The 22,877-nt window shown below is 42.1% G+C and overlaps 1 long non-coding RNA gene across 1 annotated transcript in view; it reads left to right on the top strand.

Annotated features, from left to right (window-relative positions):
* The window catches only part of LOC103552130 (uncharacterized), a 49,933-nt gene that overhangs the window by 13,149 nt on the left and 13,907 nt on the right, over window positions 1-22,877 (top strand). Inside the window, exon 3 of the long non-coding RNA XR_545170.2 lies at window positions 507-955. This is a non-coding gene — a long non-coding RNA (uncharacterized lncRNA). The remainder of the gene's footprint in view (window positions 1-506; window positions 956-22,877) is intronic.

Raw genomic sequence — 22,877 nt, 5'->3', positions numbered from 1 at the left:
ATTTGGATAGACTGCACTTCCCCCACCCCCCAGAACAAAACCAGCCAACAACAACTAAAATCCTACAGCTGGAATGCGTTCTGGATTTCTAATCTGAATATTTACCCATGATTACACGGTTTTTTCACAGTGTTCCCATGCTCATAAGCATACATGTAAAATCAAGGCCCCAAATCCCTTAAATAAAACCTATTTCATGAGTCACATTCTTTATCCAATTCAAGCTTAGTGGCTTGAAGAAAAAACAGTTGCTGACTACAATCTGAATTCAAAGTGAAGCCCTCCACTCTGGTTGCATCACCGAAGTCTGATTTTAGGAACAAGAAGGCACGTTCTCCTGCGTGTGTGGGCTTGCACAGGGGAGAGCTCTGATAACGTGAATGTTCTTTCTGTTTGACTTGGGAAGTAGTCAAGCGACCTTTCTGTTGTGTTGTCGTTAGCAGCAGATCTGCCCTCCAGATTAGGTATGACATAAGCTGACATTAAAATTCATTTTGCTTTCCCAGGGTCACCCAGGTTGCAAGCAGGAGAGGGGATGTATGGAGCCACATGAGGAAATAGCACATTGAGGATCAAAGACATTATTCGCAGAATAAGCCTGATGCACAGTAGGACTCCGTAGGTTTGGAAAAGCATGATTCTTGGGTTGACCTGAATTTTGCCTCGGGCTTGTGCTAAGAAATAAGAGACTCTCTCTGCAACAGGCGCTGGAGAGATATAAAGCGTAGATTTGCTTCAGGGCTTTTCCTTAGCACTCTGTGCCTGGACAAACACAAAACTGCCTTCCTTGGCTTCCAGCCCATGTGGAGTGGGGAAGCATCCTGCTATACTGGCAAGACATCAACCGGAGTCTGCAGGGGAGTGAACAGAAAGAATGGCCTCTTATCCACGTCTGGAGAGAAATCACTCCCAGGGTTTGAGGTCTGCTGCACTCCACGGGGAAAAGCCCTGATTGGTAGGTAAGAGAGCCTTCCCCGCCATTCTTGTCACGTTACCTCCACCGTCCAAATGTCACCCACACTCTAGAACCAAACCAAAGCCTTCGCTAAGGGCCAGGAAGGAGGTAAGCAAGCGGGTCCTCATTTGTGGCCAAAGCGGTGGGACTTTAAAGAATGCTGATTGTGTTACAATCTGACCTTGAGAGGTTCCCCACCACGACACAGGCACATCTGGATGCTCAGTGAAGTGAGCAGTTACCAGACTTCCAAAGTCTTCAGAGCAAGGCGGGAAAGGGAATGTGGAAGCTGCTGGGGTCAGGCAGCATGGAGTGTGGGGCTGAGAGAACACAGGTGGGTCCCAGCTTACGACACTCAAGTTCAATTCAAAACAGCAACAGTAGCAGCAACAACACTGCAGCTGTTCTGTATGTGGCCCCTGCTCTCAGTTCAGACGGTTATGTCTTAAACTGAGGTTGGTACCATGGAGGGTTGGGGCAGCAAATCTGGTCACTGCAGGATCTTGCATATTTCATGTCATAAAACATCATTAGCCCCATGTTCTGCCCACACCAACCATCAAGCAGCCCCAGACACTGCTTACTACCATGCAGTAAAACAGAATCCGTTACCAATATAATGAGGGTTGCCTGAGCATCTATTATATGTCAGGCCTTGAACTAAGTGTGAGGATTCATTGAATCTTCCCAACAAGCTTGTGAAGGTGGCACTTTTACTAACCCAACCTTATAGATGAGGAGACCAGGGCTCAGGGAGGTGAAGTGACTCGTCCAAGGTCACACAGCCAGTGCATGGCAAGGCTGTGACTTGAATCCAACCCAACTGATTCCAGACCTCATGTTGTGAACCATGGCTGTGAAGATGAGTTTCCCACGCATCCTAGAATGTAAAGCGATGTCTCCAGTTTATCCCATGCTAGGCATCTCTGGTATGTAGGCAGCACGTGGGGATGGGTCCACATGTCCAGGGTGGCCCCATAGCTCCACTTGCAGAGAGCCTTTTGATGTTCTTCCCAGAGGGAAAGGCTGATCTCCTGCAGCGTTTCAGAGCTGCTGGATAGTACATCCTTGAAGTCAGGGTCCAGGCGTGTAGTTGATGCTTAATAAATATTTGTCAAATGACAGAGTTGCTTTTCCATCACACAAAATCTCACTGGTCCCCTAAGTCTCCTGGAATGGGGTTATTGGCTGGCCTTTGGGGGAGTCACAGGATGCTCTCTGGAGGCTTCCCTGATAAGGTGAGGTGCTTGAAGATGGCCATGCAGAGCCAGGGTGGCACAGGAGGGACGAACTCCCCAACTATCCAAGCCACACTCTCACCCAACAGCTGGCTTCATTCGAGCAGGAAGCTGGTAAAGAACTAGAGCAGACATGATAAAGTTCCTGAAAAGCCAAGATTATCCCTCCTTTTCCTCTAAAGCCAAGAGGAAGAGGACTAAAGGCTCTTCAACCCAAGAGGAGGGGCCAAATCAAATGAATTCTGAATAATGTAATAAGGACTCGTTGAGTACAAAAACAGGTGGGAGATAAAAAGTGTGTTTAAATGTACATTCTGCATGCTCAGCTTTGTCGGCTGTAAGTGATCTACGTAAGCAACAACCAAGTGGACCTTTGTTTTAAAACTAAGAAATATGTTCCCATTACTAGGTAATGCCCTCCATATCAGTCAGTATTTTCACACAAGTACAGCCCAATTTCACAAAAAAATCCAGTTTTAAAATTAATGAAATGTAACTAAAGCATTAGCAGAGGAAATTGCTTCCGGAAACAAGAAAATGCAAAGAAGCATTTGCAGTGACTTCTACGGCAAAAAATACAATACGAATGCAAAATACTTACCATGTGGTTTAGCGAAACTACACCTTAGATATTTAGTTAAAGCAACCTGTTAGAACAAAGTAAATTCCCCCAGTACTTATAAATGGGTAGATTAAGACACTTCACTGGGAACCAGGACATTTCACACAAGGGCAGGAATCCTGTGGAGAGGCATGGGACATGGCCCCAATCCCTATGGAAAGATTCCAGAACAGGGAAAAGACGAAGCTGATTGCTTCCTCAGGCTTCAGTGGGGCGAAGGGACTGAAGTTTCAGTAATGCAGGTGTGAATGCTTTGTTTGCCTGCAGTGTGGTCTGGGTGCTGGGCACTCTTTTTCATAACTGAGTAGATCTGAGTGTCTGATTCTTCATTTTGTTGCTATTTGAACAGTGCATGACAATGTGTCATGTCTTCCCCAGTGTTGGTTTCCCCCTGCTGACTCATGAAGAATTTGCTTTGGTTGACTCTGACCCCATCAATTATTTTTGGAACGACATTGGGCAGGCACTACACTGGGGGAAAAATGATTACTCTGGCTTTCTCCACCACCCTCTCTGTCCTGGATTATTGCAATAGTTTACCCTTGCTTCCTATGGGCTATTCTTATAGAAAGATTGTACCTCTCCTGTGCTTTTCACCCGGCAGGGGCTCCCCATTTCCCTTAGAGTAAAGGTCCGCAAGGCCCATCATAAAGCATCACCCACCCCCGACCTGTTTCCTGCCATCCCTGGGCTCCAAGCTCCCTCCACTCCAGCCACACTGGCCTCCTTGCTGGGCATTGACCACACCAGGCCCACTCCTTCTTCCCATGTCCACCTGGCTTGCTCACTCTCATTCTTAAGTCATTGCTCCCCTGCTCCCTTCCTGATCTTTCTTACTTTCCACTTTTTCCAAGACACTTATTATCATCTAACACACTATATAATATACTTATTTGCTATGTTTATGTCTGTCTTGCCTCTGGGGATTCCAGCTCTAGGAGGGCAGTGATCTTTGTTTTATCCATGACGTGTCCCACCCCCTAAAACAGTACCTGACACATAGTAGGTGCTCAATAAATATTTGTTGCATGAATGAATGAAACAAACACACAAGTAACCACCCTCCCACCACCATGCACACACAGATTGTGTGTTTTCACCAGCCACAATGCTGATTGCATTTCTCAGAACCAGAATCATCGCTGGCTCTACGTTTTACAATCAGTGGTCACACAATTCCACCATCAAGATGCTCACCAAGGGTGGTCAGGCTGAGATTATAGAAAGAAGGGAATAATACAAACATGTTCCCTATCCCCTTAGTGTGGTTAAATTGAAGACGGACATGCAAAACGGATGCAGATAACCAAGGAACGAAGGCGCTTAATATAGAATTACCTACGAAGTAATTGTATCTTAGATAGTCGTCTAGCACACAGCTCTTAAGCTCTAGCTTTTGCTATAATATATCCTGAATCTTACTTCTGGCCATTGCCTAAACCCCATCCCAACTGAATGAATGACTATTACCCAGATTAGGGACTCGAAGGAGGGACCCTGGTGCGTGCATCTCCTCTTTAGCGGGGCGCTAATATTGCCTTTATCACATCACATACCAGGAAGTGGCATAGCCTGGTGGCTGAGAATGTGGCTTCTTGAGCCATATGGCCTGGATTCACATCCTGTCCCTGTTACTTATAAATTATGTGACTTGAGCACCTTACTTAAGGTCTCAGGGTCTGCTGAGATCCTCCGGGCTTCCTCAGGTTGGAAATCAGCCTCCCTTGTCTGAGGTAATCCCCGTGAAGTGCTCAGAGCAGAGCCTGCATGTGGTAACCCCCAATCAGTGTTAATGGTCAGTGCTGTTGTTACTCAGGAATCCGCGACATAACCTTGAACCTCTTTGTCTGACCTTCAAGTTCCCCATCAGTTCACCCTCCCTCCCACCCTTATTTCCCAGGATCAGCTCTTCATTATGCCAGACCCATCTCTCCCTGCTTAGCCTGGACTCTCCTTGTTTTACTCCCTCTTTCCTTTTCCTTTTTGTTCTTGCTTCTTGTACTGGCTCAACCCTGGAGTTTTCTTCCTCCTTCATTCTCTCAGTCCTTCCAAATTGAACCCAAATCTCAGCTCAGCCTCCATCCTCATCTCCTGCCCGGCTCCTCCCACTCCCCCATCTCTCCTTTCTCTGCCAATTTGTGGAGCTTATCTCCTGGCATACACGTGAGCGCTGTTGATTGGAAGTCAGCCAGACGTTTACATGCCTCTTTCAAGGACCTTCTGAGAAAGAACATTGGTCCTGCAATTGTCAGCTTTGGCTGAACTTTTATCTTCATTCTTGTTTTCCCAGGTGCAGCCAGGCCTTGGAAAACAGTCCTACTTAGCCCAAAGGTGGAGGAGAGGGTTTAGTCCTTCATTCAACAAATATTTATGGAGCAAAAACTAAATGCTTGGTATAGAACCAGACAAATATCATTCCTTCCCCTCCAGGAGTTCACGTCTTCTGGAGATGACCCTGAAACATATATGAAGTTCTAATGTGGTGCTATGTGTAAGAGGCAATGGTAGCCTGGCTTATCAGGATGAACATGACTTTAGAGGCAGCCTCCCTGGGGTTTGAATACGAGCTTTGCCACTAATTGGGTGTATGACCTTGGGCAGGTTGCTTAACCTCATAAAGACTCAGTTTCCTCATCTGTAAAATGGGCTGACAACCCACACTTTCCAGAGTTAATATTTTCTATTTTTCTTTACTTTCTATTGCTCTTAGGCTTCTACTCTGCGGAGTAGCCTGGGGAGTGGGTGGAACGGAGGAGCCAGATGCTTAAACTGGCCAATGATGGGATCTTCCTCTCTTCATGCTCTAGGGCTCAGTGTGAAACAGCTATCTCTGGGCTAGAAGCTCAGTTTTTCAGGGTCTCTTCCCTTATCTTCCTCTCCAAGATGGAGTCCGGGTCTAGTGCAGGGGTCTTTCATCCACAGTGATTTTGTCTCCCAGTCGTCCCGTTTGGTGATGTCTGCAGACGTTTTTGATTATCATGAATAGAGTAGGGGAGCTACCGGCATCTAGTGGGTAGAGACCAGGGGTGCTGGCAAATATCCTACAATGCACGGCACAGCCTCCCTCCGTGAACAATTATCTGCCCAAATGTCAACAGTGCTGAGGTTGAGAAAGTCAGGTCAAGTGTAAATTGTACGAGATGTCATGACATGAGGTCCCCCTGCTGTGTTCTGTGGCTGTAGAGTTTCTCTCAGGTCAGTCGGCCAGGCCCGCTGCTCTCCGGGGCTCTCCGTCTAGGTTCTCACTGGCATGGCAGACCTCTCTGAATTTCAAGTTTGACCTCTCTGGTGGGGTTGCCTTAGTGCCTCAGCTCCTTGGCGGGAACCGAGGGAAGAACAGAAACACTGACTCAGGTCCCTTCTCTGCCTAGCTTTGCTGGGCTGCCATTGTTACTCTGCTGTGCCTACCTTATTCTGGCATAGGGATACCCAGTAATGGGAGCAGCCTCCCGGAGTTCCCCATGAAAAGTGAGTTTATAAAGACCTCTTGCCTTCCAGCTTTCCTCAATCCATCTACAGCCCGGCTCCAGCCTGTGCCAGGATTTCTGTCCAGAGTCAGGGGAGGGGGCAAGACTCATGGGTCTGACTGTTTGCTCCCCCTACTTCTGCTCCATCTTCTTTCTTTCAGAACTGGAAGGCTTTCTTTGACATCTCCATTCTGTCTGGTGCATTCCTCCCCCTGGGTTGTATTCTTGTCCTCCCAGGATGTCATTTCCTCTCCCTCTTTCCTGGAGTTGTGGAATGTCAGCACGGAATGTGACTGTTGGAGTGGAATAAAAAACCACACCATTAATATTTTCAAAATATTATTCTTGTTACATAACATACGTGGCATATATTCTTCCAGACCTTCTAGCATAGTCCTAGACCATCACGTGCCCTCCATGAGTGTTAGCTTTCCCCTCGCCGTGGGAACAGAGCAAAGGAAGTGATGGGGACGGCCGTTTCTCAACATACGCCTGGGAACGAATTGTTCCTAGACTTCTCCTGGAAACTCGTTCTTCACTTCACTGAGTTAGGAAGGGTGCCCTGGGATGACGTCACCTGGCTCGCTCCTAGACTTTGAGCGGCAGTGGGGCAGGTCAACACCTGTGCACTGTTTGTCTGGTTTATCTTGTTTTCTATGGGAAAAGCTGCAGCTTTGCACCCTTAATAAAGAGTATTAACAGCAGCCACTTCAGGACGGGGGTTGAGACTTTGGCCATGAGTTTTATTTAACAATCATGCTCTGCTTTGCTTGTGCCAATCCATCTTTAGGAAACGTGTCCCAAGAAGTCAATTGCACTAATCTTACTGTGGACTCCTAAAATCTTAAAATAAGAAAAGATATACATATATACATATATATATATATATTAAGAAAACACTGTTTCATTGCATTATAATTTCTGATTTCAGTAAATATGGTTTGGCAAATTAATTTTTCTTCCATAAAGTGGAAAAAGAAATGAAATGGTATCAAATGTAAAAGAAAAATAATGTTTTCCTTCCACAAATCATTCAAAAGAAAAAAACTTTAGGACTTTACATTCTTTTAATGGTTTTTGTAATTTAAAACTCCTGCTTATACCACTTTATCTTTATGAGGGTGATTAAGAAAAGCGTAACAATGTTCATTTTATTGTAAATTATAATTTTATGAACATCAGAAATGCAAACTTGTGTTCATGTTTATATGTCAACATACTTAAGTGCCAGCAGATGTTCTGTGATCAATAAGGCACAATTTATATACATTATCCTGAAGTGTCCTTGGCTGGAAATGTTGGTTGGCAATATCCAAATTAAGGCTGAATATGAATGATGATAATCAAGAAGAAGGGTATCATCAATATGGCTATTGTGGCAAGTTTTATTTCAGCGGGAGAAGTAAAGTAGCTATTGATTTGAATTAACTTGGTGAGCCCAAACATAATTTTAAATAAACTTGTGGGTCCAATTGGGAGTTTAATGGTGCTAAAATTAACTTTTGTGTTGCTAGGGACATACAATTGCTAACACTCGCATTATTTTGCATAAAGTTTGCTCCTGGAGTAAATTTAGACCCAATAAAATGTCTGAAATATCGCATTTGCATTTGCAGTTAGCAAATAAAACATACTAGACTTTTCTTCTGATGCCTAATCATCTCAATGAAGAACAGAGACTAATGCAATTTATTAAATATGTTGAATTTGGGTTGCTATCTCATCTTAAGTCAATTGTTCCCATTCCTGACTGCTATTAGAATCGTTTGGAGGATTAAAAAACACAAAGCAACAACAACAACAACAACAACAACAAAACTCCGCCAGACAATTGAATCAGTCTCTTTGGGGGTAGGTCCTGGACATCAGTATTTTAAATATGTATACTAGGTATTTTTAATGTGCATCTGGAGGTTAGAACTTCTGCCCTAATATACTTATATACCATATATATATATAACCATATATATAATATACCTAATATACCAGGTGAAATATACCTGATAAATAATCTTTTTAAGGAAAGCTTTAAGTTGTTCAACTAGTTTACAATCAAATTAGTTTCTATTATAGTTTTATTTGAGCTAACATACAAGTAGTGTTTAAAAAAATTAATGTGTGATTTTACACATTGAAGGAGGGTGTAACTTAGATTTTCCCTATGTGTCCAGAGTATTCACAAAATCGGTCTGATTATGGGTCCGATTATGGTCTTCTGGAGATAGTTGAGTTAATCAATCCATCGAGATGATACGGAGTGATTTCTGAGGGACTCCTTGAAAGAGTTAAAAGAATCCTCAATCATGAGTCTAAAGAATCAGGTTTTGAGTCTCAGTCCTGCTGCTTCCTGGTCCTGACCTGGGGCTGTGGTCTGCAGATCCCCAGCGTCACCCAGGGACAGGTTAAAAAAGCAGAGTCTCAGGCCCCATCCAGACCCACTGAATCCGACTTCTGCATCGTGACGAGATCCCCAGGGGATTCTGGGCACATGTAGAGCTAGTCAGTGGTCCCCTCTGAGCCTTGCTTTCCATATCTTAGCAATAGGGGATCCTATCTCCTCTGCTTTCCCCACAGGGTATTTGAGAACCAAATGTATGATATGAAAGCATTTTCATACAGAATGTTTTTAATTGTGGTAAAATATAGATAACATAAAATACATCACTTTAATTATTTCTAAATGTACATGTACAGTTCAGTGGCATTGATTATATTCACATTGTTGTGCAATCATCATCACCATCCATTTCCAGAACTTTTCAGCATCCTAAACAGAAACTCTGCCCATTAAACAATAACTCCCTATTCTTCCCTCCCTCCAGCCCTTGGCAACCACTATTCCACTTTCTGTCTCTGTGAGTTTGACTACTCTAGATTCTTCATATAAGTAGAATCATACAATATTTGTCCTTTTGTGACTGACTTGTTTAACTTAGCACAATGTCCTCAATGTTCACCTATGTTGTAGCATGTGTCAGAATTTCCTTCCTTTTTAAGGCTGAATAATATTCCATTATGTGTATATACCACGTTTTGCTTATCCATTCATCTGCCAATGGACATCTGAGTTGTTTCTACCTTTTGGCTACTGTGAGTAATGCTGCTATGAACATGAGTACACAAACATCTATTCGAGTCTTTGCTTTCACTTCTTTTGAATATATACCTAGAAGTCAAATTGCTGGATCATATAAAAATTCTATGTTTAATTTTTAGGGGAACTAGCATACTGTTTTCCACAGCAGCTACATCATTTTACATTCCCACCAGCAATGCACAGGGGTTTCAGTTTCTCCATATCCTCGATGGCACTTATTATTTTCTGTTTGGTTTTCTTTTTTAATATAATAGCCATCCTAATGAGTGTGAAGTGGTATCTCATTGTGGTTTTGATTTGCACTTCCCTAATGACTAGTGATGTTGAGTGTCTTCTTATGTGCTTATTGGCTATAAAGTATTTAATATCATATAAGCCGTTGCAATTTTGAGATTATTATATTGAATTTTGAAAGTACTGACTGCTCAAGAAATCTTACAGATGTCCTTCAGCCGTTTTAGGAGTAAATTAGTCAGATTTTCTTTTGGGAGCATAAGTGAGCTGTAAATATTATCTGAGAGTTGAATCATGCAGTCTGAAAAATATTGTAGTGTTTGCCCCAGTTTCCTCCTCTGTAAAATGGAGGATGCAATCCTACCTCATAGAGTTGTTTTGAGAACTAAATGAGATAACATGCGTAAAGTAATTAGGGAGTATACAAGAAGTGTCCTCTGTTATTTGCTCTTATTGTACAGAGTGGGAGCATCATTATGCCGTGGTTTGAGAAGAGGAGGTACCCAAGCTGGGTGATGGAGAAGGCACAGCATGACAAGAGGCAGAGGAAGGAGAAGAGAGAGTATTTTGAGGCCACGAGGCCAGTGATGAGCTGTGTGTGGTGCCCTTGGTGAATTTGTTCCCAGAAGTGGAGAGTAGTGGGAGGTGCAGCTGGGAGGGTGGGTTGGAACCAGATGGCAGGGTGTGGAGGGTGAGTCCACCAAGAAGTGTGGGCTTGTGAAGGCAGTGGGGAACCACTGAAGGTTCTGTGTTGGGAGTGACACGATCAAAGCCGGCCTGTGTTTAATGTTCTTCCCAGGCAGGCATGACCCTCAAACTATAATAGCAGCACCTCGTACCTGAGGCTTTGATCTTGACCATTACCGCTGTTTACCTTTTGGGGAGTACCTTGGATATTTACAAAGTGCCATGTAATCAGTTTCATTAGTTAAGAGATAAGATTAATTAGATTTTTGAGGAAAGCAACTGGACTTGGCTTTGAAAAACTCAGGCTGCAAAGGAAGCAGTGTTAGAGCCTCAGCGGGTGGTTCTCTCTGTAAGTCTATGGGGTGTAACCTCCTCAGTAATATTGCTAGTATGCGGAACACCATACCAGAGTTTCCCCAAAGGGATAAACCTGCCTTTAAGAAGATCACGGTCTCGCCCAGGAGGGGTGGTAGTGCTGTGTTAATACAGTAGGGAGGATTTTCAAATATACACTGTACAGTCCTTATGGAAAGTGCTGGGCTGGGGAAGCAGGGAGGGAGTATGAGGGAGACCATCTTCCACCTCACTGCGTTTCAGCAGAACTGGCAAAGAATGACTGTGTTTATAACAAATTGTCCATCTTTCTTCTGTCTTTAATGAAAACAATATAAAAATTATTAATGACTTTCTTTTACTTTAATTACAACATATCAAACTAGAAGGGAGAACAATAAACAAACATGTAAAGTATTTATGTTTCCATTGAGTAGACTAATTTAAAGTAACAGGTTCTGTCTTAAGGAATGGTTATTAGTAGCTCTTGGCAAATGAAAATGTCATTTGGATTCTAAACATATGTTTGATTTTTATAAACTGTGCTTTTCTTATCTAGAAACCTAGTACAGCCTATATATACGTATATATACGTGTGTGTGTGTGTGTTTTTTTTGAGGAAGGTTAGCCCTGAGGTAACATCTGCTGCCAATCCTCCTCCTTTTTTTTTTGCTGAGGAAGAGTGGCCCTGAGCTAACATCCATGCCCATCTTCCTCTGCTTTATATGTGGGATGCCTGCCATAGCATGGCTTGACAAGTGGTGCATAGGTCTGCACCTGTGATCTGAACCAGGGAACCCCAGGCCGCTGAAGTGGAACGTGTGAACTTAATCTCTGCACCACCAGGCGGGCCCCTGAACCCTATATTTTTTATGATATGATTCTATAATTAAGGTATTAGAAATGGTCATATAAACCAAATAAATGATTTTAATCAAAGTGCCAACAAGATAATCGACAAATATGCCAATTTTTCTTCACTGCTGTGGAGAACTCCAAAGTGTTCAATTTTACAGGATATCCCACAAACAGTTATACACACGCCAAAGGACGGCCACTGGAGTGATGAATTCAAGGATCATTTCTGCAAAAGGCACTCTTTGAGTATGAAACTTACACTCTGGTAGATATCACTTAAGGTTCAATTAGAAAAACAGAAACGACCTTAGATATTTCAAGTGGGAAAGGATTTAGCAGCCGGAATTAGATGCTTATAAAAAGAAGTTGAAAAGGCTGACGTTGTGAATGAAGTCAGCGGAGGCACCTGCTTGCTTTCAGGTTCACCACCGCAGGCTTAGCGCAAGACGTTGCTGCCTCTCTCCAGATCAGGAAAACTACAGGAAACTGCTGCCCAAGGTCACAGCTGCACATGCCGTCCTGGGGCACCCAGGCTGATAACTAGGAAGAGAAACTTTGCTGTGAAACTTCACATCTGCTAAAGCCGGAACTTTCAAATCTTGTGCAAGGTCATACATATTATTGTCAGAATGTATTTCTTATCAAGACCCACGAAAGAAATGGGGTCTGGAACACGTCGTTACCAGGCTTCCAGTCCTGGGATATAGGGAAAAGCATTAAAAGGAGTGAGGATGAATGCGGGTTGCCAAAAAGTAATATCCCAAAGAAGTATGGGACATTATTCTCATTTTACAGATGCAAAGACTGAGGCATGGAAGTCAGTAAATTGTCCAGAGTCTCATAGTATGAGATTCAAAACCAGGTCTATCTGATTTCAGAACTAGAGCTTTTTAGCAATTATGCTGGGAAGCATTTATCACATGGTAGAGAGCCCCAAAACCTCATTTGCTTCGTTGGCTTTAACCCTCATCAGATCACATTCTTTTGGACTATATAATTTGAAACAGACCGTTACAAAAAGGATTATTTTGGCAACTTATTTGGTGATATTTCCAAATTTGCTAACCTTTTCAACTCCTTCCAGAAAACGTGATCTGGGTAGCTCTTACAATTACGGCAAGCTCCCTAGATACAAAGTCTGGGTTTGGTGATATTTTAAGGCGTGGGGTGAAGAATTATTTGTCCTTCAACTCATAAGTGCAGGCTTAAAGCCAAATTATACCACAGACAATGTCTGTGAAATCTCAAAAACATGTCCAATTTTCCCTATTCTTTGAGTTCCATATTGATCTTGGCTTAAGATTAACTTATATGCAAAGGAACAACATTGACATTTACTGATTATGACCACAAAAACAAAAGCCTAAATGGAAAGAATGTATATTCAGTATAACTCATTTATTTGTTCATTAACAAACATTAATTACTGTGTACCTTGCTGGGTTCATTCACTCATGCAAAGACGATTCCTTGTGCTTTATACTGGTTATTCTCCATTTGTTCATCCTACTTCCTCTTTCTCATGTTCATACAGACCTGTTCTTCTCCCTTCCCTGCCCTGTTCTGTCCCCTCAGGAGGCTGATTCCTGCATTATCTGGGCCCCTTGCTTCCTGGCTTCCACTGGATTTTGGTTGATGGGAGGAACCAACCGGCCACTGAAGGGCAAGAGCAGAGAGGTGTGGTGCTGTTTCCTGCCTGCTCCCTTCCTACGTGCCTCCTTTCTAACGGTGGGTGTCTGCTTCCACAACTACAGCTTTTGTTGGGGAGCCCACACCCCTACATTTCCCACTCTTTTTGGGTTCCTCCCCTTGTCCCTTCAGCCATAGGAATGATAAAGGCTTTCCACTTTTGCTGGGTCCTGAGGGCCTCACCATCCCTTAGTTATTCCAGTAATCCTGCCCTCTCTTCTGGAGGAGTCCCTTCTTTAAATTTTCTTCATTCAAACCATCTAGAGTATCGACTGCTGACTCTCCTAAAAGTCCACCAGAATCATCTGCTGATCAAACAAAGCTGACTTTACTGTTTACTATAATAAGGGAAAGCATCACTTGGTGAGGTCTTAGTAATGTCGCAGAAGGAGAATATTCATTGCGTTTTGGAGTCTGAGTTCAAGTGGTTTAAGATGGATCTTCAAATTCAGGAATCTGATTAGAATTGGGCAAAGTTTATGATAAATTATTTGGGGTCGGTGGACACAACAAAGAGAAGAGGATTTTGAAATGAGACTTGATGAGTAAATAGTTATCTGATAGCCAAGCAGATTTGCCCAGTTGAGTGACCTACTGTCCTGAGAAGTGGGCCATTTGCTCAGATGAACAATCTATTGTCCTGAGAAGACGCTGGTTGAGCAGCCTATTGTTCAGATAAATGAGTGTTGGAGGATCTTATTGGGTTAAGGCCTTATCTTCCTGGGCCAGAATTTCCTGAACAAACAGTAAAGTCATGTTGATACAGAGGCAGTAGTGTTAGTCCTAATAATTAAGCCATGGGGCTTCAGGCATCTGACAGGCAACATAGTGCCCACTTGTGGTCATACTTCAGCCTGAGCTGGAGGACAGATCATTTCTGGGGGCACAATCAATCCAGATCTCCACCTGCTGGAGTTCTGATCGTGCACCAGGTCTCTGGGGATGGTCGTTTCAACCTCTATAGGCGCTAGGTTTTCTAGTTCTTATTGCTAGGTGATCTTTCGATGGACAATGGCTGTACAGCAGCGGTAAATACTCGAGATCACACATGGACACCTTGCAGCATAGACAAACACTAAGAGAAGGACTTTGGTCAGAGTTTGTAGTAAACTTCTGTGCCAGGAGCCAAGAGTGCCTAAATTAAACCAAGAGAACAGACTCGTCACTTATCCGAAGAGCCCTCAGAGCAAGATATGGAGTTATTAGCCATATCACCTAATTTTACAGGTTTTCTTTGGTTTGCTTCCCAGATCTTTTCTGGTAACAGCAAAGATCCCAGAGAGTTCTGTGAAGATGGAAGGACAACATCCTCCCACTAATATAACCCTGTTTCCCCTCGAGAGGCCAGTATTATATTTAAAGCAGGTCTGCTTGGCCGATGATGGGAGACAACCAGGTTGGGATGAAATGTTTTACTTGCTGAAGTGGGAGACCTAAGGGGCTGTAGTTCAGCTTGGAAATAAAAATTGGATTTGATTAAGAAGCTGTTTTCCGGGCCAGCCCCATGGCTGAGTGGTTAAGTTCTTTCACTCTGCTTCCACGGCTCATGGTTTCGCCCATTCGGATCCCAGCCTCGGACATGGCACTGCTCATCAGGCCATGCTGAGGTGGTGTCTCACATGGCACAACCAGAGACACTCACAACTAGAATATACAACTACGTACTGGGGGGCTATTTTCAACATGGGTGCCTTAGAGACTCCAAAGTGAGTTAGAAACTGTTTCTTTTTAAAAAAATTCTAATATTTTGTCCTAATGTTTGGTCTAATATTTAGCTCCTTTAGTCCTAATACTTTTAATTGGCCACATGTTTATATTTTTCTTTATCTAAATTTTTAAGGCATTTTATACTCACTTCTAATATGACCAGGCTAATAGTAACGTGATAGCATTTTATTATAATTATTTGTTGACTGGTCTGTCATCTAGCTGGGCTGTGAGGTCCTCAAGAGCAAAACGTGTATCTCAGTCATTGGGTATCTGTGGCATTTAGCACGATGCCTAACACGTACTCATACGTCTCAGACAGAAGGCTCACCTAAGTCTCAGGTAAGGCAGCATGTTACCAACACTTTTCCTTCCTCTCTTCCCCTAACCCAGGTATTCTCTGGGGCTCAAGAGCAGGCTGGGTTCTTAGCCTGTGCCCACCAAGGAGAAGGAATTGGGCACTTTCTTGATTCCCTGAAATAAAACCATAAGGTACCCGTGAGAAATGAATGTTTTCTCCAAGGTGATTGCTGTTGTCGGTGGTGAGGGCTCACTGCATCGTGCTCTGAATGTCTCCATTAGGCTGATCTCCTCTCTCCAGCTCTGCCTCCTCTCACAGCCAGTGCCCGCCCCTGCTCCAAAGTTCCGTCCCATCAGCTTTGTTGGAGAACCCACCCCAGCATGGCCCCTCACCCATTTTCCTCTCCTGCTCAACAGCCTCACCTCTTCACGCCTTCAGCAAACAAGGAAACTTCTAATTACCAGGCCCCTCCCTCCTGACAAAGCAGCTAAAGACTGTAAATAACTAATGAATTTTCCCCATTCACAGGGTTTTTCCCGTCTCCTTTAGACATCTAATTGGCCTTTCCTCTGCTCGAATAATCCTCCTCTTTCCTCTTCCTTCTCTTGTCAAATTGCTGCTTACCTTTGGAGACAGACATGGGTTACCACACCTCCCCAGGGAGACTGTCACAGCTGGGACAGCCAACATTCGTGTCCTGCTTACCATGTGCCAGACACTGTTCTCTAAGTGCTCGAGATGCATTCACTCTTTTAAATCCTCATAGTGACCATTTAAGTAGGTGCTGTTTTACAGGTGAGGGAACTGAGGCGCAGAGAGGCTAAGCAACCATCCCAAAGCCCCTCAGCTAGTAAGGAGTAGAGCTGGTGGTCAGTCTCTGGCTAGTCTTTCATCACCACTCTGGTATGTTGCTCTCTGAACAGCAGCGCTGAACACAATATGCAAATCTGTGATGTGTTTGCTAGATCTGTGGGTGAGTGTTTTCCACGGACTGTCAACTCCTGTTGACAGGGATCTTACCCTCTTTCTCTGAGTGTCATGCAGACTTGTGCTGGGCTGGTTTCACAGAAAGCTCTCATAGACGTTTTTTCAATCGGGAAGCAGGGTAGTGAAGGGCGAAGGCTAGGATCTTCAGAGACAAACAGGCCTGGTTGAACACCGGCTCTGCTGTGAGCTGGTTAGATGTATGTATTAGTTTCCTAGGGCCGCTGTAACAAATGCCCACAAACTGGGTGCCCTAAAGCAACAGAAATTTATTCTTTCACAATTCTAGAGGCCAGAGATCTGAAATCAAGGTGCCAGCAGGGTTGGTTCCTTCAGGAGACTCTGAGTGAAAATCTGTTCCATGCTTTTCTTCTGGCTTCTGGTGGTTCCTGACAATCCTTGGTTTCCTTGGCTTTCAGCTGTGTCACTCCAGTCTCTGCCTCTATCATCACATGGCCTTCTTCCCTATGTCTGTGTCCTCTTCTCTTCTTATAAGGAAGACACTGGATTTAATCATTGGATTTAGGGCCCACCTTACTCTCGTTTGAACTCATCTTAATTACATCTGCGAGGACTATTTCTAGACTGTTGATCAAATAAGATATGTGTGTGTATGTGTATATACATACGTCATCTATCTCTATCTATCTATCTATATACCTATCTGTCTATCTATCTACCTATCTATCTATCTAGATTTATTTTAAAGAATTGGCTCACGTGATTGATTGTGGAGGCTGGCAAATCCAAAATCTGCAGGGCACACCAGAAGGATGGAGACTCAGAGAGGAGTTGATGTTGTAGTTTGAATCCAAAGACAGTCTGCTGGCAGAATTACCTCTTCCTTGCAGGAGGTCAGTCCTTTTCTTAAGGCCTTCAATTGATTGCATGAGGCCTATCCACATTATGGAGGGTAATCTGCTTTACTCAGGTCTACTGTTTTAAATGTTAATCTCCTCTAAAAAATACTTTCAAGGCAAAATGCAGATGTGCTTGACCAAATATCTGGGTAAGCCATAGCCAAACTGACACATAAAATTAACCACCACAGTAGGGGACAATATTCAACCCGCTTCTTGCCCTTTTGGGAGCTCAGCTTCCTCTGCTGTAAAATGGAGGCGATCATCCCCACCTCATAGTTTTCCTATAAGGATTATGTGAGGGAAGGCACAGAAAATGCTGAAGTAGACATTTAGAATTTGTCTGTTCAGCACCTCGCTCTGCTGGGAATAGCAGCCCCTTCATTTGGGGAATGGCTTGCTTCACCAACGTGGGGTCCTAGAGAGTGTGGCATCTTCTTACTTGTCCTCTCTCCCCAGCTGTGAAGAAAACCCCAGTCAGTGTCTTACGTCTCTGCCCACCTCCATCGGGCAAACAGGTGGACACCCCAAGCGGTGCCAGTCACATCTTCCTGGGGATTTTTCAAACTGAAGTTGGAGGCAGACTTTTGCTCCCTAGCGATGGAACAAGGACGGTGGCCATGACTTGCTAGTTATGGTTCCAGCCACGGGAAGAAAGTTGGTCTGTGCAAAAATAATTTTTGTTGTTGTTAATCGGCTTTATTGAGATAAATAGACATGTAAACTGCACATATTTAAAGTGTATAATTTGATAAGTTTTGGCATATGTGTACACTCCATTAAACCATTGCACAATCAAGATAGTGAACATATCCATCACCCCAAAATTTTTCTCATGCCCCTTTGCAATCCCTCCTTCTTGCCTTCTTCATCCCTAAGCAACCACTGATCAGCTTTCTGTCACTATAGATTACTTCGCATTTTCTAGAGTTTTATATAAATGGAATCAAGGAATTCACTCTTTTATCAGGCTTTTGTTTCACTCTACTTAATTATTTTGAGATTCCTTCATATCATTGCTTGAATCAATAGTTCATTCATTTTCATTGCTGAGTAGTATTTTTTGGTATGGATATAGCAAAATTGGTTTATCCAGTCACCGGTTAATGCACATTTGGGTTATTTACAGTTTTTGGCTATTACTGACAAAACTGCCATGAACAATCATATACAAGTCTTTGTATGAACGTATATTTCTTTTCCTTTTGGGGAAATACCTGAGTAGAATGGCTGGATCAAAAGGTGGGTGTTTAAATTTTTAAGAAACTGCCAAATTCTTTTACAAAGTGATTGTACCTTTTTATGTTCCCACCTACAGTGTAAGAAAATTCCTGCTCCTCCTCGTCCTTACCAACACTTGATATGGTCAGTCTTCTTAATTTTAGCCATTCTAATAGATGTGTAGTGGGTATCTCACAGTGATTTTATCTTGCATTTCCCTAGTAACTAATGAGGTTGGGCATCTTTTCATGTGTTTATTTGCTATCTGTTCATCTTCTTTTGTGAAGCATCTGGTCAAATTTTTGGTCCACTTTTTGTTGGGTTGTCTCTTTTCTTATTGCTGAGTTTTGAGAGTTCTTTATATATTCTGGATATAAGTTCTTTATCTGATACGTGCTTTGCAAATATTTTCTCCCCATCTGTGGATTGACTTTTCGTTTTCTTATGGAAATGCAGCAGTTTTTAATTTTGATGAAGTCAATTAATCAATTTGTTCTTTCATTGATTATACTTTTGTTGTCCTATGAAATCTTTGCCTATCTCAAGGTCAGAAAGATTTCCTCTGTTTTATTCTAGTTTTATAGGTTTAGGTTTTACATTAAGTCTATGATAAATTTTGAGTTAATTTTTACATATAGTGCAAGGTATTGATATGTGTGGGTTTATTTCTAGACTCCGTATTCTTTTCCCTTGATCTTTTTGTCTATCTTTATGCCAAACGCACTATTTTGATCACTGTAGCTTTATAATAACTTTTACAATTGGAGAGTGTTATCCCTTTAATTTGCTCATCTTTTTCAGACTTATTTTGGCTATTTTAGGTCCTTTTCATTTCTATATGAATTTAGAATCAGCTTCCCAGTTTCTGCAAAAAATCTTGCTGGAATTTTGATAGGAATCACATTGAACTTATAGATCAATTAGAAGAAAATTGACATCTTAATAATACTGAGTCTTCTGATCCATTCTCTATTCATTCAGGTATTTAAAATTTTCCATCAGCAATGTTTTATAGTTTTCAGTGTGTAAGTCTTATTATTTTTTGTCAGATCTAGCCCTAAATATTTCACACTTTCAGGCTGCTGTGAATGGTATTGTTTTTCAATTTCAGTTCCTGATTGTTTGTTGCTGGTATATGGGAGTACAATTGATTTTTGTATATTGAATATAATGCATTCCCAGGGTGAACTCCACTTTGTCATGATGTATTTCCTTTTAATATATTATTGAATTAGATTTTGTAAAATTTTGTTTAAAATTTTTACCTCTATGTTCTTGGGGAATTTGGGTCTGTAGTTTTCTTTTTTTATAATGTCTTTGTCTAATTTTTTTTTTGAAGAAGAAGATTGGCCCTGAGCTAACATCTGTTGCCAATCCTCCTCTTTTTGCTGAGGAAGATTGGCCCTGAGTGAACACGTATACCCATCTTCCTCTATTTTATATGTGGGATGCCTGCCACAGCATGGCTTGATAAGCAGTGCGTAGGCCCACGCACGGGATCTGAAATTGAGAACCCCAGGCCTCTGAAGCTGAGCACACGAACTTAACCACTATGCCACTAGGCTCCCGCTGGTTTTGTTTAATTTTGATATTGGGGTAATGCTGTCCTCATAGAATGAGTTGCGAAATATTCTTTCCTGTTCAATTTTTTGGGAAGAGTTTGTAGAATTGGTATTATTTTTTTCCTTAAATTTTTGATATAATTCATCAATGAAGCATCTGGGCCTGGAGTTTTCTTTGTGGGAAGACTTTTATCTACAATTTCAATTTTTTATATGGACACAGTGTTATTCAGGCTATTTCAGGGCTATTTCTTCTTGAATAAGCTTTTGCAAAATGTGTCTTTCAAGGAATTTTCTATTTCTTCTAAACTGTTGATTTTATAGGCATAAGTTGCTTATAATATTCCCTTATTGTCCTTTTAATATCTGTGTAATATATTGTGATGTCACTGCTCTCATTCTTGATATTGATAATTTGTGTTTTCTCTCTTTTGGTCCTGATCAATCTGGCTATAAGTTTGTCAATTTTATTGATCTTGTCAAAGAACCTTTTGGTTTTATTGGTTTTCCCTACTGTGCTTCTGTTTTCTTTCTTTTTTTTTTTTAAAGATTTTAGTTTTTCCTTTTTCTCCCAAAGCCCCCCGGTACATAGTTGCATATTTTAGCTGTGGATCCTTCTAGTTGTGGCATGTGGGATGCCGCCTCAACATGTCTTGATGAGTGGTGCCATGTCCACGCCCAGGATTCGAACTGGTGAAATCCTGGGCCGCCAAAGCGGAGTGTGCTAACTTAACCACTCAGCCACAGGGCCGGCCCCGTGTTCTTCTGTTTTCTATTGGGCAAAATGAATTTTTTAGAGGCAGAGGTAAAAGGAAGAGCAAAAAATATCCTGATGGTTTTTGATAGATTCTGATCTCGATTCTGATAGATTCTTCTTTTTTTGCTTAAATTTGTGCTTAACACACAGCAGATGCTCAGTAAGTGGTGGCCCCTCTCTCCTTTGTTTTTGATTTGCCTCTTAATTTTTTAGGGAATTGGCTTAATATATACAATATATCCCACTGGCCATTCCCTATTCAGTATTTTGATTGAATAGGTTAACATTTACGAGTGTATTTCGTGCTTTTCACGGTTACAGGATTACCTTGAGCTAACCTTGGTCAAATCTTTTACCACAATGTGCTTTAATTGTCCAGTTTTTAAGATGAGGGAGCTGGGATATTTTTAGTGTTTTCAAACTGTGGGTTTTGATCCGTTAATGGGTGATGAAATCAATAAGGTAGGTCACAACCAATTTTTAAAAAATGAAATAGAACAGAATAAAAATATCAGACGGCCTCACACAAAGTAACCGTAAGTATTATCTGTGAAAGTATTTATGGCAGGTGAGGAGACACAAGCTAACAAAACCGTGGGTTAGATAATCTCTAAGGGCCATTCTCTAATTCCCGTAATGAATGTGTTTCACACTCTCACGGCATAGTGTATATTTCTGCATGTTTCTGAAGAATGTTCTGCGTGTAAATAAAAAAGATAAATAGTCCTGTGATTTGGAATGTTCAGGTTTCAAGGAACTAGAATGCTTCACCAGACTGGCCCTTCTAGAGTTTTACCACAGAACTTCTATTTTAAAACGTACGGTGTTGGAGCAGGCCCAGTGGCGCAGCAGTTAAGTTTGAACGCTCCACTTTGGTGACCCAGGGTTTGCCGGACTGGACCTGAGGCACGGATCTACATACAGCTCCTCAGGCCATGCTGTGGTGGCATCCTACATACAAAACAGAGGAAGATTGGCACAGATATTAGCTCAGTGACAATCTCCCTAAGCAAGAAGAGGAAGATTGACAACAGACGTTAGCTCATGGCCAATCTTCCTCACCAAAAAAAAAGTGCCATGTGATTAAAAGCATGAAAACCATTATAAACATGGGTGGTTTTATTTTTAAAAATTTCTTTATTTAAAATTTAAATTTTTTATCTTAAAAAATTTTAAACATTTTTACTTTCTTTTGAATTCTCTTCTTATTATTGTTCATGTGTACGTGTACATCTTAACTGGTTATTTTTAAAAAGCATGTATTTATGTTCAGGGTCACAACATTTTCTTGTAAAGATTTCTGTGTAATGAAAATTGACCTACTTTGGGTTGTTACAGCTATAGAGTATTGAACTGTGTTAATATGTAAATAGCTTGATTTAAAACAACATAAAAATTTATACCGTCAGGAACTTTTGTGTTGACTATCTCTGATAAAGAGGTAAGTGTTTTCCTTGGTCAAGCACTATGCTAGTTTTAACAGCTGGCAATTTATGATGTTAGCTGAGTAAAGTGTTTAGAAGAGCAAGGATTGACGACCCTACCATTAGAGCCATGCTAAATGGTTTCTGTCAGTAAAGCTGAATGTCAAGCTGGGACACAGGCAGTGTTAGGGCTGGGAGATGAGGGCTGTGGCCAGGAGAACTGAATAGGGAGGAGAGCAGACCCTAGAATCACAGTGTCAGAGCTAGAAATGATCTCGAGTATCTCCTCATCAGATTCAACAGCTAGGATAGGAAACGGGCTCAGATAGGAAACGGGCTCAGGTGGTGACTTTCCTGTTTATATAATGCAGGTACCAAAACTTGGATCTTCCGACTGTATAATATTAGCTTGATTCAGAAGTTTTCATCAGTGAAGACCCTGCAGACACCAGAAATGCAGAAGAGGCAAGAGAACACACAAAGTATGCAATCTAGAAGGTTCAGACATAGGTCAGAGAGTGGGCCATTTTTCATGGTCAAAGGGGAGAAGAGGTTGGGAATAGAGAGATCTCTCAACCCAGAAAGTAGGGACAGTAGATGTAAGACGACCAGCAGTGAGCTCAGTGCCAGGCAAAGTGTGTGTGTTTTTTTAAAAATTTATTTATATTTGAGGAGGATTAGCCCTGAGCTAACATCTGCCACCAATCCTCCTGTTTTTTGCCGAAGAAGACTGGCTCTGAGCTAACATCTGTGCCCATCTTCCTCTACTTTATATGTGGCATGCCTGCACAGCGTGGCTTGATGAGTGGTGCGTAGGTCTGTACCTGGGATCTGAACTGGTGAACGTGGGGCTGCCGAAGTGGAACATGTGAACTTAACTG

The sequence above is a fragment of the Equus przewalskii genome, chromosome 4 (genome assembly GCF_037783145.1).
Source record: "Equus przewalskii isolate Varuska chromosome 4, EquPr2, whole genome shotgun sequence".
NCBI classification, from domain to species: Eukaryota; Metazoa; Chordata; class Mammalia; order Perissodactyla; family Equidae; genus Equus; species Equus przewalskii.
The sequence above is the reverse complement of the archived record's forward strand: the minus strand, read 5'-3'. Positions and strand labels throughout refer to the sequence as shown.